The sequence below is a fragment of the Heteronotia binoei genome, chromosome 8 (genome assembly GCF_032191835.1).
Source record: "Heteronotia binoei isolate CCM8104 ecotype False Entrance Well chromosome 8, APGP_CSIRO_Hbin_v1, whole genome shotgun sequence".
Taxonomy (NCBI): Eukaryota; Metazoa; Chordata; class Lepidosauria; order Squamata; family Gekkonidae; genus Heteronotia; species Heteronotia binoei.
Window position 1 is genome coordinate 124,297,036 of NC_083230.1, and position 12,627 is coordinate 124,309,662.

Sequence of the window (12,627 nt, forward strand, 5' to 3'; positions counted from 1 at the left end):
CTCTTTCTACAAAAAGAAGCAGTTCTGGAGGTGATGGGTTTCCCCCCTTGTTTCTTAAGCTAAGGAACTTTCCCTTTTTTGCTTATGTCGGGGGTGTCAAACATCTGGCTCGGGGGCCAAATCAGGCCCCCCAGAGGGCTTCCTAGTGAATTATGAAAGTTTGAATAAATGATGTGTTCTGGAATGATTTATGGTGTCTTTAGCAATTCCGGGTTCTGATACCCTGAGTATGTTTTCAAGGCTTTTTTTTGTAGCAGGAACTCCTTTGCATATTAGGCCACACACCCCTGATGTAGCCAATCCTCCAAGAGCTTACAGGGCTCTTAATACAGGGCCTACTGTAAGCTCCAGTAGGATTGACTACATCAGGGGCAGGGCATCTTTGTAGCAGGAACTCCTTTGTATGTTAGGCCACATACCCCTGATGTAGCCAATTCCCCAAGATCTTACAGGGCTCTTCTCACAGGGCCTACTGTAAGCTCCAGGAAGATTGGCTACATCAGGGGGATGTGACCTAATATGCAAAGGAGTTCCTGCTACAAAAAAAAAAGACCTGTATGTTTTTATAACAGCCTCCAGGTGGGGCCTGGGAATTTCCCAGAATTCTGATTGATTGCCAGACAACAGAGACCAGTTCCCCCAGAGAAATTGGCTGCTTTGCACGGTGCACGTTATGGGGCCTATACCCCACTGAGCTCCACCCCCAGGTTCCAACCCCAAACCTCCAGAATTTCCCCACCCAGAGCTGGCACCCTTAGAGAAAACCAGGGGTTTTTTTGTAGCAGGAACTCCTTTGCATATTAGGCCACACACCCCTGATGTAGCCAATCCTCCTGGAGCTTACAGGGCTCTTCTTCCAGGGCCTACTGTAAGCTCCAGGAGGATTGGCTACATCAGGGATGTGTGGCCTAATAGGCAAAGGAGGTCCTGCTAGAATTCCTTACAGGGCTCTTCGTACAGGGCCTGCTGGAAGCTCCAGGAGGATTGGCTGCATCAGGGGTGTGTGGCCTAATATGCAAAGGAGGTCCTGCTAGAATTCCTTACAGGGCTCTTCGTACAGGGCATGCTGTAAGCTCCAGGAGGATTGGCTGCATCAGGGGTGTGTGGCCTAATAGGCAAAGGAGGTCCTGCTAGAATTCCTTACAGGGCTCTTCATACAGGGCCTACTGAGAACTCCAGTAAGATTGGCTGCATCAGGGGTGTGTGGCCTAATATGCAAAGGAGGTCCTGCTACAAAAAAAGCCTGAGGGAGAGAGAGAGAGAACAATATAATCTGCATCAGAAACGGGACTCCGGAGATGTTCGCTGGCTTCCTGTCTTTAAAAACACTGGTTGGTTGTGAGAAGTCTGTTGTTTGCCTGTTACTTAAAGAGCCCTAATTGGAGATATCCGCAGATTGCCGCTGCTTCTCTTTCTGAGGGAAGACATCTAGCTAGATCCTCTTCAGCTGTATGTTCACATTGTCTGTTTGCCGTGCTTCAAAAAAGAAAGAAAGAAGGGACTTAACACGTTTCTCGGGATCCTTCTGGCGATTTGTTTGCAAAGCATATTTGTATTAAGGCGCGCATTAGAGATTTCTGCCTTGTGTGTGAGAGAGGATAAAGTGAGCGCTCACATCCCGGCTTAGCACCGCCCTGGCTCGTCTTTCTTGCAGGGCCGCACGTCTTTCGTTTAAAAGATAGCGGAATCCTGGCTGTGCCGTGAGATTAGGGCTGGGAAAAGGATTTTCGAGGCTGCGAGAAAACCATTGAACATAACAGAGGTTTGACGTGGCTCTTGAACAGCTCCGATTCCCCCCCCCCCCTGCTTTCTTTTTTTAAGTGTGGGGTGGGTGGAATGAAAGGATCCGAAGCTGCCTTCTTCTCCATCAAACCCTCCGTCCATCAAGGTCAGCGGCTCTCCAGCGTCTCAGGCTGAGGTCTTTCACATCCAGTTTGGTGTAGTGGTTAAGTGTGCGGACTCTTATCTGGGAGAACCGGGTTTGATTCCCCACTCCTCCACTTGCAACTGCTGAAATGGCCTTGGGTTAGCCATGGCTCTGATAGGGGTTGTCCTTGAAAGGGCAGCTGCTGTGAGAGCCCTCTCCAGCCCCACCCACCTCACAGGGTGACTGTTGTGGGGGAGGAAGGTAAAGGAGATTGTGAGCCGCTCTGAGACTCTTCGGAGTGGAGGGCGGGATATAAATCCAATATCTTCATCTACCTCACAGGGTGTCTGTTGTGGGGGGGGGGAAGGTAAAGGAGATTGTCAGCGCTCTGAGACTCTTCAGAGTGGAGGGCGGGATATAAATCCAATATCTTCATCTACCTCACAGGGTGTCTGTTGTGGGGGAGGGAGATAAAGGAGATTGTGAGCCGCTCTGAGACTCTTCGGAGTGGTGGGTGGGATATAAATCCAATATCTTCATCTACCTCACAGGTGTCTGTTGTGGGGGAGGAAGGTAAAGGAGATTGTGAGCCACTCTGAGACTCTTCGGAGTGGTGGGTGGGATATAAATCCAATATCTTCATCTACCTCACAGGGTGTCTGTTGTGGGGGAGGAAGGGAAAGGAGATTGTGAGCCGCTCTGAGACTCTTCGGACTGGAGGGCGGGATATAAATCCAATATCTTCATCTACCTCACATGGTGTCTGTTGTGGGGGGGAGGAAGGTGAAGGAGATTGTGAGCCGCTCTGAGACTCTTCGGACTGGAGGGCGGGATATAAATCCAATATCTTCATCTACCTCACAGGGTGTCTGTTGTGGGGGATGAAGGGAAAGGAGATTATGAGCGATTGTGAGACTCTTTGGAGTGGAGGGTGGGATATAAATCCAATATCTTCATCTACCTCACAGGGTGTCTGTTGTGGGGGAGGAAGGGAAAGGAGATTGTGAGCCGCTCTGAGACTCTTTGGAGTGGAGAGCGGGATATAAATCCAATATCTTCATCTACCTCGCAGGGTGTCTGTTGTGGGGGAGGGAGATAAAGGAGATTGTGAGTCGCTCTGAGACTCCTCGGAGTGGAGGGCGGAATATAAATCCAATATCTTCTTCTATCTTCTTCTTCTTCATCCTGTACTGCCTGGTGAGTTATGTCACCAGTCAGTGACACAACAGCGGCCACAGGATTGGAAAAGAGCAGTTTATATTCCAATCCCAAAGAAGGGTAACGCCAAGGAAGGTTCAAACTATCGCACCATTGCACTCATCTCACACGCCAGCAAGGTCATGTTAAAGATCCTACCAGCTAGACTTCAGCAGTATGTCGATCGGGAACTACCAGAAGTTCAAGCTGGGTTTCGGAGAGGTAGAGGAACTAGAGATCAAATTGCCGACATTCGATGGATTATGGAGAAAGCACGGGAGTATCAGAAAAACGTCTATTTCTGCTTCATTGACTACGCTAAAGCCTTTGATCGTGTGGATCACAACGAACTGTGGCAAGTCCTTCAAGAGATGGGAGTACCAGACCACCTCACATGCCATCATCATCATCATCAATTTTATTTATATCCCGCCCTCCCCGCAGGAGCAGGCTCAGGGCGGCTAACAACACAGTGCCTCCTGAGAAACCTGTATAAGGGTCAAGAAGCAACTGTCAGAACAGGATATGGAACAACTGATTGGTTTAGAATAGGAAAAGGAGTCCGACAAGGATGTATATTGTCACCCTGCTTATTTAATTTATATGCAGAGTACATCATGCGGAATGCTGGCCTGCATGAAGCACAAGCCGGAATTAAGATTGCCGGGAAAAACATCAACAACCTCAGATATGCAGATGACACTACTCTAATGGCAGAAAGTGAGGAGGACCTAAAGAACCTCTTGTTGAGGGTGAAAAAGGAGAGCACAAAAGTAGGCTTCAAACTCAACATCAAAAAAACTAAGATCATGGCATCCGGCCCCATCACACCTTGGCAAATAGAAGGTGAAGACATGGAAGTAGTGACAGACTTCACATTTCTGGGATCCAAGATCACTGCAGATGGTGACTGTAGCCATGAAATTAGAAGATGTTTGCTCCTTGGGAGGACAGCTATGGCGAACCTGGGCAGTACAATAAAAAGTAGAAACATCAGCCTGCCAACAAAAGTCCGTATAGTCAAATCGATGGTATTCCCAGTAGTAATGTATGGCTGTGAGAGCTGGACCATAAGGAAGGCTGAGCACAGAAGAATAGATGCTTTTGAGATGTGGTGCTGGAGAAGACTCTTGAGAGTCCCTTGGACTGCAAGAAGATTCAATCAGTCAGTCCTAAGGGAAATCACCCCAGACTGTTCCCTGGAAGGTCAGATGCTGAAGCTGAAGCTCCAATACTTTGGCCACCAAAGGAGAAGGGAGCACTCCCTGGGGAAGATCCTGATGCTGGGAAAGACAGAAGGCCAAATAAGAAGGGGACGGCAAAAGATGAGATGGCTGGACAGTGTTACTGATGTAACAAAAACACGAATTTGAGCAGACTTCGGAGGATGGTGGAAGACAGGAGAGCCTGGCGTGACTTTGTCCATGGGGTCGCAAAGAGTCGGAATCGACTGTGCGACTGAACAACAACAACTGACTGGTACCTTTTTACTGGAGATGTCGGGAATTGAACCTGAGGCCTTCTACATGCCAAGCAGATGCTCTACCACTGAGCCACAGCCCTCCTTCATGGCTCTCTAGGTCTCAGACGGAGGTCTTTGCCATCACCTATTGCCTGGTCCTTTTCACTGGAGATGCTGGGGATTGAACCTGGGACCTTCTGCATGCCAAGCAGAGGCTCTACCACTGAGCCACCGTCACTCCCCGGCAAAAATTCTACTCTGTGAGCTAACCCACAGCAGACACCCTGTGAAGTGGGTGGGGCTGAGAGAGCTCTCACAGCAACTGCCCTTTCAAGGACAACCGCTGCGAGAGCTATGACTGACCCATTAGCTCTTATATGAAATTAACATAAGGCAGATTCAAACTGGCAGATTCTCTCATCGTAAGTTTGGTTTTCTGTGCCTGGAAAACAGATCTGATGATAAAATTTTGCCTCTCCCTAAAATTAACCGTAAACAGTCGCGCTGAAAACGATCTCTCCAGCGCTTTCCCCTGCGAGCTCCGACATCGTTGACATAAGACAACTCCACGGGGGCGCAAAGAGGCGCCAACGATTCCTCGGGATGAGCACATGGCCGCTGAAGACATCTTCCAAGAGGTACACTGCGACGCCGATGCAGTGTGGAATTAATCTTCCCGCCTCCTGCTAAGGCAGGGGAAAATAATGCTTTGTATCCTCCGAAGCCCCTCGGGCGATATGAGACACCAAATAATACGCGATGCAAATAATCAGAGTGGGCTCATTGTGGGACGTTGGCGCAGAGTTCCAGAGTTGAGCTCTTTGCAGTTACAATGCATTGTTGGGGGGGGGGGGGCGGCCTTCAGTCTTTTCAATGAAACTTGGCATTTTGCTGTTAGGGTGAAACTTGTTTACCTCTGACACTCACAAAGGGCAAAGAAGCCGCTGAGCAAGAGTTTCAAGATAAAGAAGATGACTGCGGATTTATACCCCACCCTTCTCTCTGAATCAGAGGCTCAGAGTGGTTTACAATCTCCTTTACCTTCCTCCCCCACAACAGACACCATGTGAGGTGGGTGGGGCGGAGAGGGCTCTCACAGCAGCTGCCCTTTCAAGGACCACCTCTGCCAGAGCGATGGCTGCCCCAAGGCCATTCCAGCAGCTGCAAGCGGAGGAGTGGGGTATCAAACCCGGTTCTCCCAGATAAGAGACTGCACACTTAACCACTACACCAAACTGGCTCTCTGTTTCAATTCACTTTCCCAACTGGATTTTACTGTGTGAACTGGCAAAATCCACTTTGAAAGTTCATTGAAAGTGGATTGAAACCACATTATTTAGTATGTGTGATCACAGCCATACAGTGGGAAAAGACATAAACCCGATAAATCCTCTGTATTTAAAAAAAAAAGATAGGAGAGAAATGATTGTTAGAAACTGGCTGTTTATTATTGTATGTCAGTTCTGCTTTGTTTTTTTCCCCCTTTGGCTTTGGTTATATCATTTTAATATATGAGAACATGGAAGTTTCTAGTTTTGTATGTTATTCCTGGAGATTTGGGAAGGGAGGAGAGGAAGAAGAGGAAGAAGACTATGATGATATTAGATTTATATCCCGCCCTCCACTCTGAATCTCAGAGTCTCAGAGCAGCTCACAATCTCCTTTATCTCCCTCCCCCACAACAGACACCCTGTGAGGTGGGTGAGGCTGAGAGAGCTCTGACAGAAGCTGCCCTTTCAAGGACAGCTCTGAGAGAGCTATCGCTGATCCAAGGCCATTCCAGCACGTGCAAGTGGAGGAGCGGGGAATCAAACCCGGTTCTCCCAGATAAGAGTCCACACATTTCACCACTACACCAAACTGGGTGGAGCCTGATGAGGATGGGAATTGGGGAAGGGGCTTCAATGGGCCTATAGTGTCGTAGAGTCCACCCTCCAACGCAGCCATTTTCTCCGGGGGAACATTTCTGTCGTCTGGAGATCAGGTGTAATTCCAGGAGGTCTCCAGGCCCCACCTGCAAGTTGGCAACCTTAGCTATGGTACATTTCTGCACAGGCGTCCTTGCTAGTTGTTGCTTTTGTTCCCCATAAGGGCGGAAGGCTCTATTCAGAACCAAATTCACCTTTTGCAAATGCCACAGCTCTGCTTCAAGCACGGGGCAGGGAAGGGGGGACGAATTCTGACCCCAGCAGCTCAGCAATTACCGTCTCATCCAAGTGGGGAGCGTTCCGGTGATTTTTTTCAAGCCAGGCGTTTGGACTAATGAAGTGGTACTAATTAAGAAATTGACCTTAAAACACCTTTGGCATCTAAGTCCCAAGGGCTCCATTTTCTCATTTGTACCACTAATTTAACAAACGATGAGCTACGGCCGACAGACTCACAGAATTGATGCGTGGTGGAGACGCCGCTTTATTAAGGCGAAAGCAACAACGGTTTGTTAAAACGATGGCGTTATAGCCCATTTAGGCAAGTGAATAAAAATAGCCAGGAAGCCCCATTTCTGTCTATTTATTAGAGTTCCTGTTTCTGGTGAAATATTACTTCCCCTTCCAAAATAACTTCTTTATGTAGGCTGTTCAGACGGTTAAGATAAATATATAACAAAGAAAATAATGCGCTTGTTCAGTTGGATCAGGACCAGCAGCCGCTATCCCAGTTTCCTCCTTGGAGAAAAAAAATGTGCGTATTTGAATTTGAATTTGAATTCGACGCCTGAGCTAATTTGGAATTTCAGGTCTCATTGTACAGCCGTGTCCCCTTTATAGGACTGTTAATAAGAGCCTATTCGAGGAGAGAGAATACGCAGACAGGGGAGCAAGATTTGAATCCAGTAGCTTTCCTTTGACTGTCGAATGCTTATATGTGGTTAAGTGTGCCAACTCTTAATTGGGAGAACCAGGTTTGATTTCCCCACTCCTCCACTTGCAGCTGCTGGAATGGCCTTGGGTCAGCCACAGCTCTAGCAGAGTTGTCCTTGAAAGGGCAACTTCTGTCAGAGCTCTCTCAACCCCACCTACCTCACAGGATGTCTGTTGTGAGGGAGAAATGTAAAGGAGATTGTGAGCCATTCTGAGATTTAGAGTGGAGTGCGGGGTATAAATCCAATTTCTTCTCCTCCTCCTCCTCCACCTCTTTGGAAATGTCTAGACTCAATAGACATCATCCAGGCCATTGATGGTATATATCTTACTTCTCTCCCTCCATAAGGTAGATCAAACGCCAAACACGGTAAAGGCCATTGTTATCCACATCCATAGGTCTGGTGGAGCATCTCTGTCTTACATGCCCTGAGCTAGGTCCCACTGGGCGCAGATGTTACCAGAAAGAGAGTTCCACCAGGCTGGGGCTGGGGCTGAAAAAGCCCTGGCTCAAATAGAGGACAGGTGGACATCTTTTGGACCAGGGATCACTTGTAGGTTTTGGTCTATTGAGCCTAAAGCTCTATGGGGGTCATACTGGGAGAGCACAAGAAAAGCCATCCAAAGCACAGTGAGCTGGCTCATGATGAGAATTCCTCTCCCAGTGCTGCTGCAGCTGCTCCTCCTCCTCCTCCTCCTCTTCTTCCTCTCCTCCTTTTCTCCTTCTCCTCTCCTCCTCTTCTTCCTCTCCTTTTCTCCTCCTCTTCTTCTTCTCCTCCTCTCCTTCTCTTCTCCTCCTCCTCCTCCTTTTCTCCTTCTCTTCTCCTTTTATCGTCCTCCCCTCCTCCTCCTCTTCTTTATCTTCTCTTCTCCTCCTCCTCTTCTTCCTCTCCTCCTCCTCTCCTTCTCTTCTCCTCCTCCTCCTCCTCCTCCTTTTCTCTGTCTCTTCTCCTGTTCTCCTCCTCTCCTCTGCTTGTTTATCTTCTCCCCTCCTCCTCTTCTTCCTCTCGTTCTTTTCTCCTCTTCTTCCTCTCCTTCTCTTCTTCTTCTCCTCCTCCTTTTCTCCTCTCGTCCTCCTCTCCTCCTCTTCTTCTTTATTTTCTCCCCTCGTCCTCTCCTCCTCCTCCTCCTCTTCTTCCTCTCCTCCTTTTCTCCACCTCCTCTTCTTTCTCTCCTCCTCCTCTTCTCCTTCTTCTTCTGCTCCTCTTATTTATGATTATTTATGATTTATTTCTCATATTTATATCCCGCCCTCCCTGCCGAAGCAGGCTCAGGGCAGCTAACAACAGTCAAACCCAGACAATAAAACAATAGCAAACAATTAAAATTAACAATAAGCATTGCCGATCAAACAATTTAAAACGAGTTAAAACAATTTAAAATGATCTAGCACAATTTTGGTGCCAGTGTTGGCACTATTAAATTCAGTGATGTTGGGCATCTACTTACACTGTAATTTAACTAAAGTCAAATCGAAATAGAGCTGTTTTACAGGCCTTGTGGAACTGGGCAAGGTCCCGCAAGGCCCTTACATCTTCTGGGAGTTGGTTCCACCAGTGGGGACCACAATTGAGAAGGCTCTTTCTCTGGTAGCCTTCAGTTTCGCCTCCCTCGGCCTGGGGATTGACAGATCTGAGTACCCTCTGGGGAACATGTGGGGAGAGACGTTCCCTAAGGTCTTCTTCCTCTTCTCCTCCTCCTCCTTTGATAGGTACATGCATTGGGTCTGCTTTTCAATTTGCATGCCGTCCTCCACACCAGCTTCCAAGGGACCTAGAACAAAACGCGCTTTGAAGCCGGATGAGGATCTGTCGACGAGACAAAGCACAATTACTTTGTCACGCATCTTGTTGTGTTGGTGTATTAGTTTAATTAAATTCCTTGTTAATTAGCGCTGTATGTACTAGCGTTAATTATTATTTGCTTAGCACAATCAACAGTTTAATTCTTCTCAGAAAGTGGCGCACTTCCGAGTTAAATGCTGATTTCCATGCGCTTAAAGAGCGACTAGATCACTTTTGTCCTACGTTGCCGTCGTTTTAATTCCAGGGAAAACCCATTCTGAACTGAGCTTAAGAAATGGAGTATAAATAGTTTGCCTTTATCATTGTTTCTATTGCTACATTCTCCCAATAACGACCGGAGAAGGCAAATAGGTAGCCTTTTGCCCTATGCAATGTTGCCTCTAAGCTGCAGAGTCTTGTGAGCAAAAATTCTGCTTTGTGAACTACCGGCATTAAAGTGGTGAGCTCCTGGATCAATGAGTGTGCTCTGGGGCATTCCTTCCTGAGCGAAGACAAAAATGTGCGACCTGGAGGCTAACATTCTGTGAGCTAGCTCACGCTAACTCAGCTTAGAGGGAACACTGGTGGTCACCTCTTTATAACAAAGTGCAGAAATATCCCTGGCTGATACTTCTTTGCACTTCCATAATTTTTGTAACCTTTGTCCTTTTGCATTGCTTATTAGGTATCCCATGCAATCCACCTTGAGTCTGAAGTAGAAAACTGGTTAAAAAAAAAAGGGGGGAGGAAGGAAGGGAAAAAGGAAAGAGAAGAAGATATTGGATTTATACCCTGCCCTTCACTCTGAATCTCATAGTCTCAGAGTGGCTTACAGTCTTCTTTACCTCCCCCCCCCCACGCCGCAACAGACACCCTGTGAGGTGGGTGGGGCCGAGAGAGCTCTTGCAGAAGCTGCCCTTTCAAGGACAACTCCTACAAGAGCTTTGGCTGACCCAAGGCCAGTTCAGCAACTGCAAGTGGAGGAGGGGGGAATCAAACCCGGTTCTCCCTGATAAGAGTCCATGCACTTAACCACCTCTGATGTTCCCTCTAAGCTGCAGAGTCTTGTGAGCAAAGTGGTGAGCGACTGCATGAATTAGTGTGTTCTGGGGTCATTCTTCCTGAGGTAAGACAAAAATTGGGTGAGCTGGAGGCTAAACATTAGTGAGCTAGCTCACGCTAACTCAGCTTAGAGGGAACGCTGCCAGTTAGGTAGGTGGGGCTGAGAGAGCTCTCCCAGAAACTGCCCTTTTAAGGACAAGCTCTGTGATAACTATGTCTGACCCAAGGCCATTCCAGCAGGTGCAAGTGGAGGAGTGGGGAATCCAACCCGGTTCTCCCAGATAAGAGAGCTCTGGCTGATCCAAGGCCAGGGTTGGATTCCCCACTCCTCCACTTGCAGCTGCTGGAATGGCCTTGGGTCAGCCATGGCTCTCTTATCTTGGAGAACCGGGTTTGATTCCCCACTCCTCCACTTGCAGCTGCTGGAATGGCCTTGGGTCAGCCATGGCTCTCTTATCTGGGAGAACCGAGTTTGATTCCCCACTCCGCCACTTGCAGCTGCTGGAATGGCCTTGGGTCAGCCATAGCTCTCTTATCTTGGAGAACCGGGTTTGATTCCCCACTCCTCCACTTGCAGCTGCTGGAATGGCCTTGGGTCAGCCATAGCTCTCTTATCTTGGAGAACCGGGTTTGATTCCCCACTCCTCCACTTGCAGCTGCTGGAATGGCCTTGGGTCAGCCATGGCTCTCTTATCTTGGAGAACCGGGTTTGATTCCCCACTCCTCCACTTGCAGCTGCTGGAATGGCCTTGGGTCAGCCATGGCTCTCTTATCTGGGAGAACCGAGTTTGATTCCCCACTCCGCCACTTGCAGCTGCTGGAATGGCCTTGGGTCAGCCATAGCTCTCTTATATTGGAGAACCGGGTTTGATTCCCCACTCCTCCACTTGCAGCTGCTGGAATGGCCTTGGGTCAGCCATGGCTCTCTTATCTGGGAGAACCGAGTTTGATTCCCCACTCCGCCACTTGCAGCTGCTGGAATGGCCTTGGGTCAGCCATAGCTCTCTTATCTTGGAGAACCGGGTTTGATTCCCCACTCCTCCACTTGCAGCTGCTGGAATGGCCTTGGGTCAGCCATAGCTCTCTTATCTTGGAGAACCGGGTTTGATTCCCCACTCCTCCACTTGCAGCTGCTGGAATGGCCTTGGGTCAGCCATGGCTCTCTTATCTTGGAGAACCGGGTTTGATTCCCCACTCCTCCACTTGCAGCTGCTGGAATGGCCTTGGGTCAGCCATGGCTCTCTTATCTGGGAGAACCGAGTTTGATTCCCCACTCCGCCACTTGCAGCTGCTGGAATGGCCTTGGGTCAGCCATAGCTCTCTTATCTTGGAGAACCGGGTTTGATTCCCCACTCCTCCACTTGCCGCTGCTGGAATGGCCATGGGTCAGCCATAGCTCTCTTATCTTGGAGAACCGGGTTTGATTCCCCACTCCTCCACTTGCAGCTGCTGCAATGGCCTTGGGTCAGCCATGGCTCTCTTATCTGGGAGAACCAGGTTTGATTCCCCATTCCTCCATTTGCAGCTGCTGGAATGGCCTTGGGTCAGCCATAGCTCTCTTATCTTGGAGAACCAGGTTTGATTCCCCATTCCTCCATTTGCAGCTGCTGGAATGGCCTTGGGTCAGCCATAGCTCTCTTATCTTGGAGAACCAGGTTTGATTCCCCATTCCTCCATTTGCATCTACTGGAATGGCCTTGGGTCAGCCATAGCTCTCTTTTCTTGGAGAACCAGGTTTGATTCTCCACTCCTCCACTTGCAGCTGCTGGAATGGTCTTGGGTCAGCCATAGCTCTCTTATCTGGGAGAACCGGGTTTGATTCCCCTCTCCTCCACTTGCAGCTGCTGGAATGTCCTTGGGTCAGCCATAGTTCTCTTGTCTTGGAGAACCGGGTTTGATTCCCCACTCCTCCACTTGCAGCTGCTGGAATGGCCTTGGGTCAGCCATGGCTCTCTTATCTGGGAGAACCGGGTTGGATTCCCCACTCCTCCACTTGCACCTGCTGGAATGGCCTTGGGTCAGCCATAGCTCTCTTATCTTGGAGAACCGGGTTTGATTCCCCACTCCTCCACTTGCAGCTGCTGGAATGGCCTTGGGTCAGCCATGGCTCTCTTATCTTGGAGAACCGGGTTTGATTCCCCACTCCTCCACTTGCAGCTGCTGGAATGGCCTTGGGTCAGCCATGGCTCTCTTATCTGGGAGAACCGAGTTTGATTCCCCACTCCTCCACTTGCAGCTGCTGGAATTTCCTTGGGTCAGCCATAGCTCTCTTATCTTGGAGAACCGGGTTGGATTCCCCACTCCTCCACTTGCAGCTGCTGGAATGGCCTTGGGTCAGCCATGGCTCTCTTATCTGGGAGAACCGGGTTGGATTCCCTACTCCTCCACTTGCAG

The 12,627-nt window shown here is 49.1% G+C and overlaps 1 protein-coding gene across 1 annotated transcript in view; it reads left to right on the forward strand.

Moving 5' to 3' along the window:
• Positions 1-12,627, forward strand: part of EXOC4 (exocyst complex component 4) — a 794,454-nt gene that overhangs the window by 575,730 nt on the left and 206,097 nt on the right. The window lies entirely within an intron of this gene.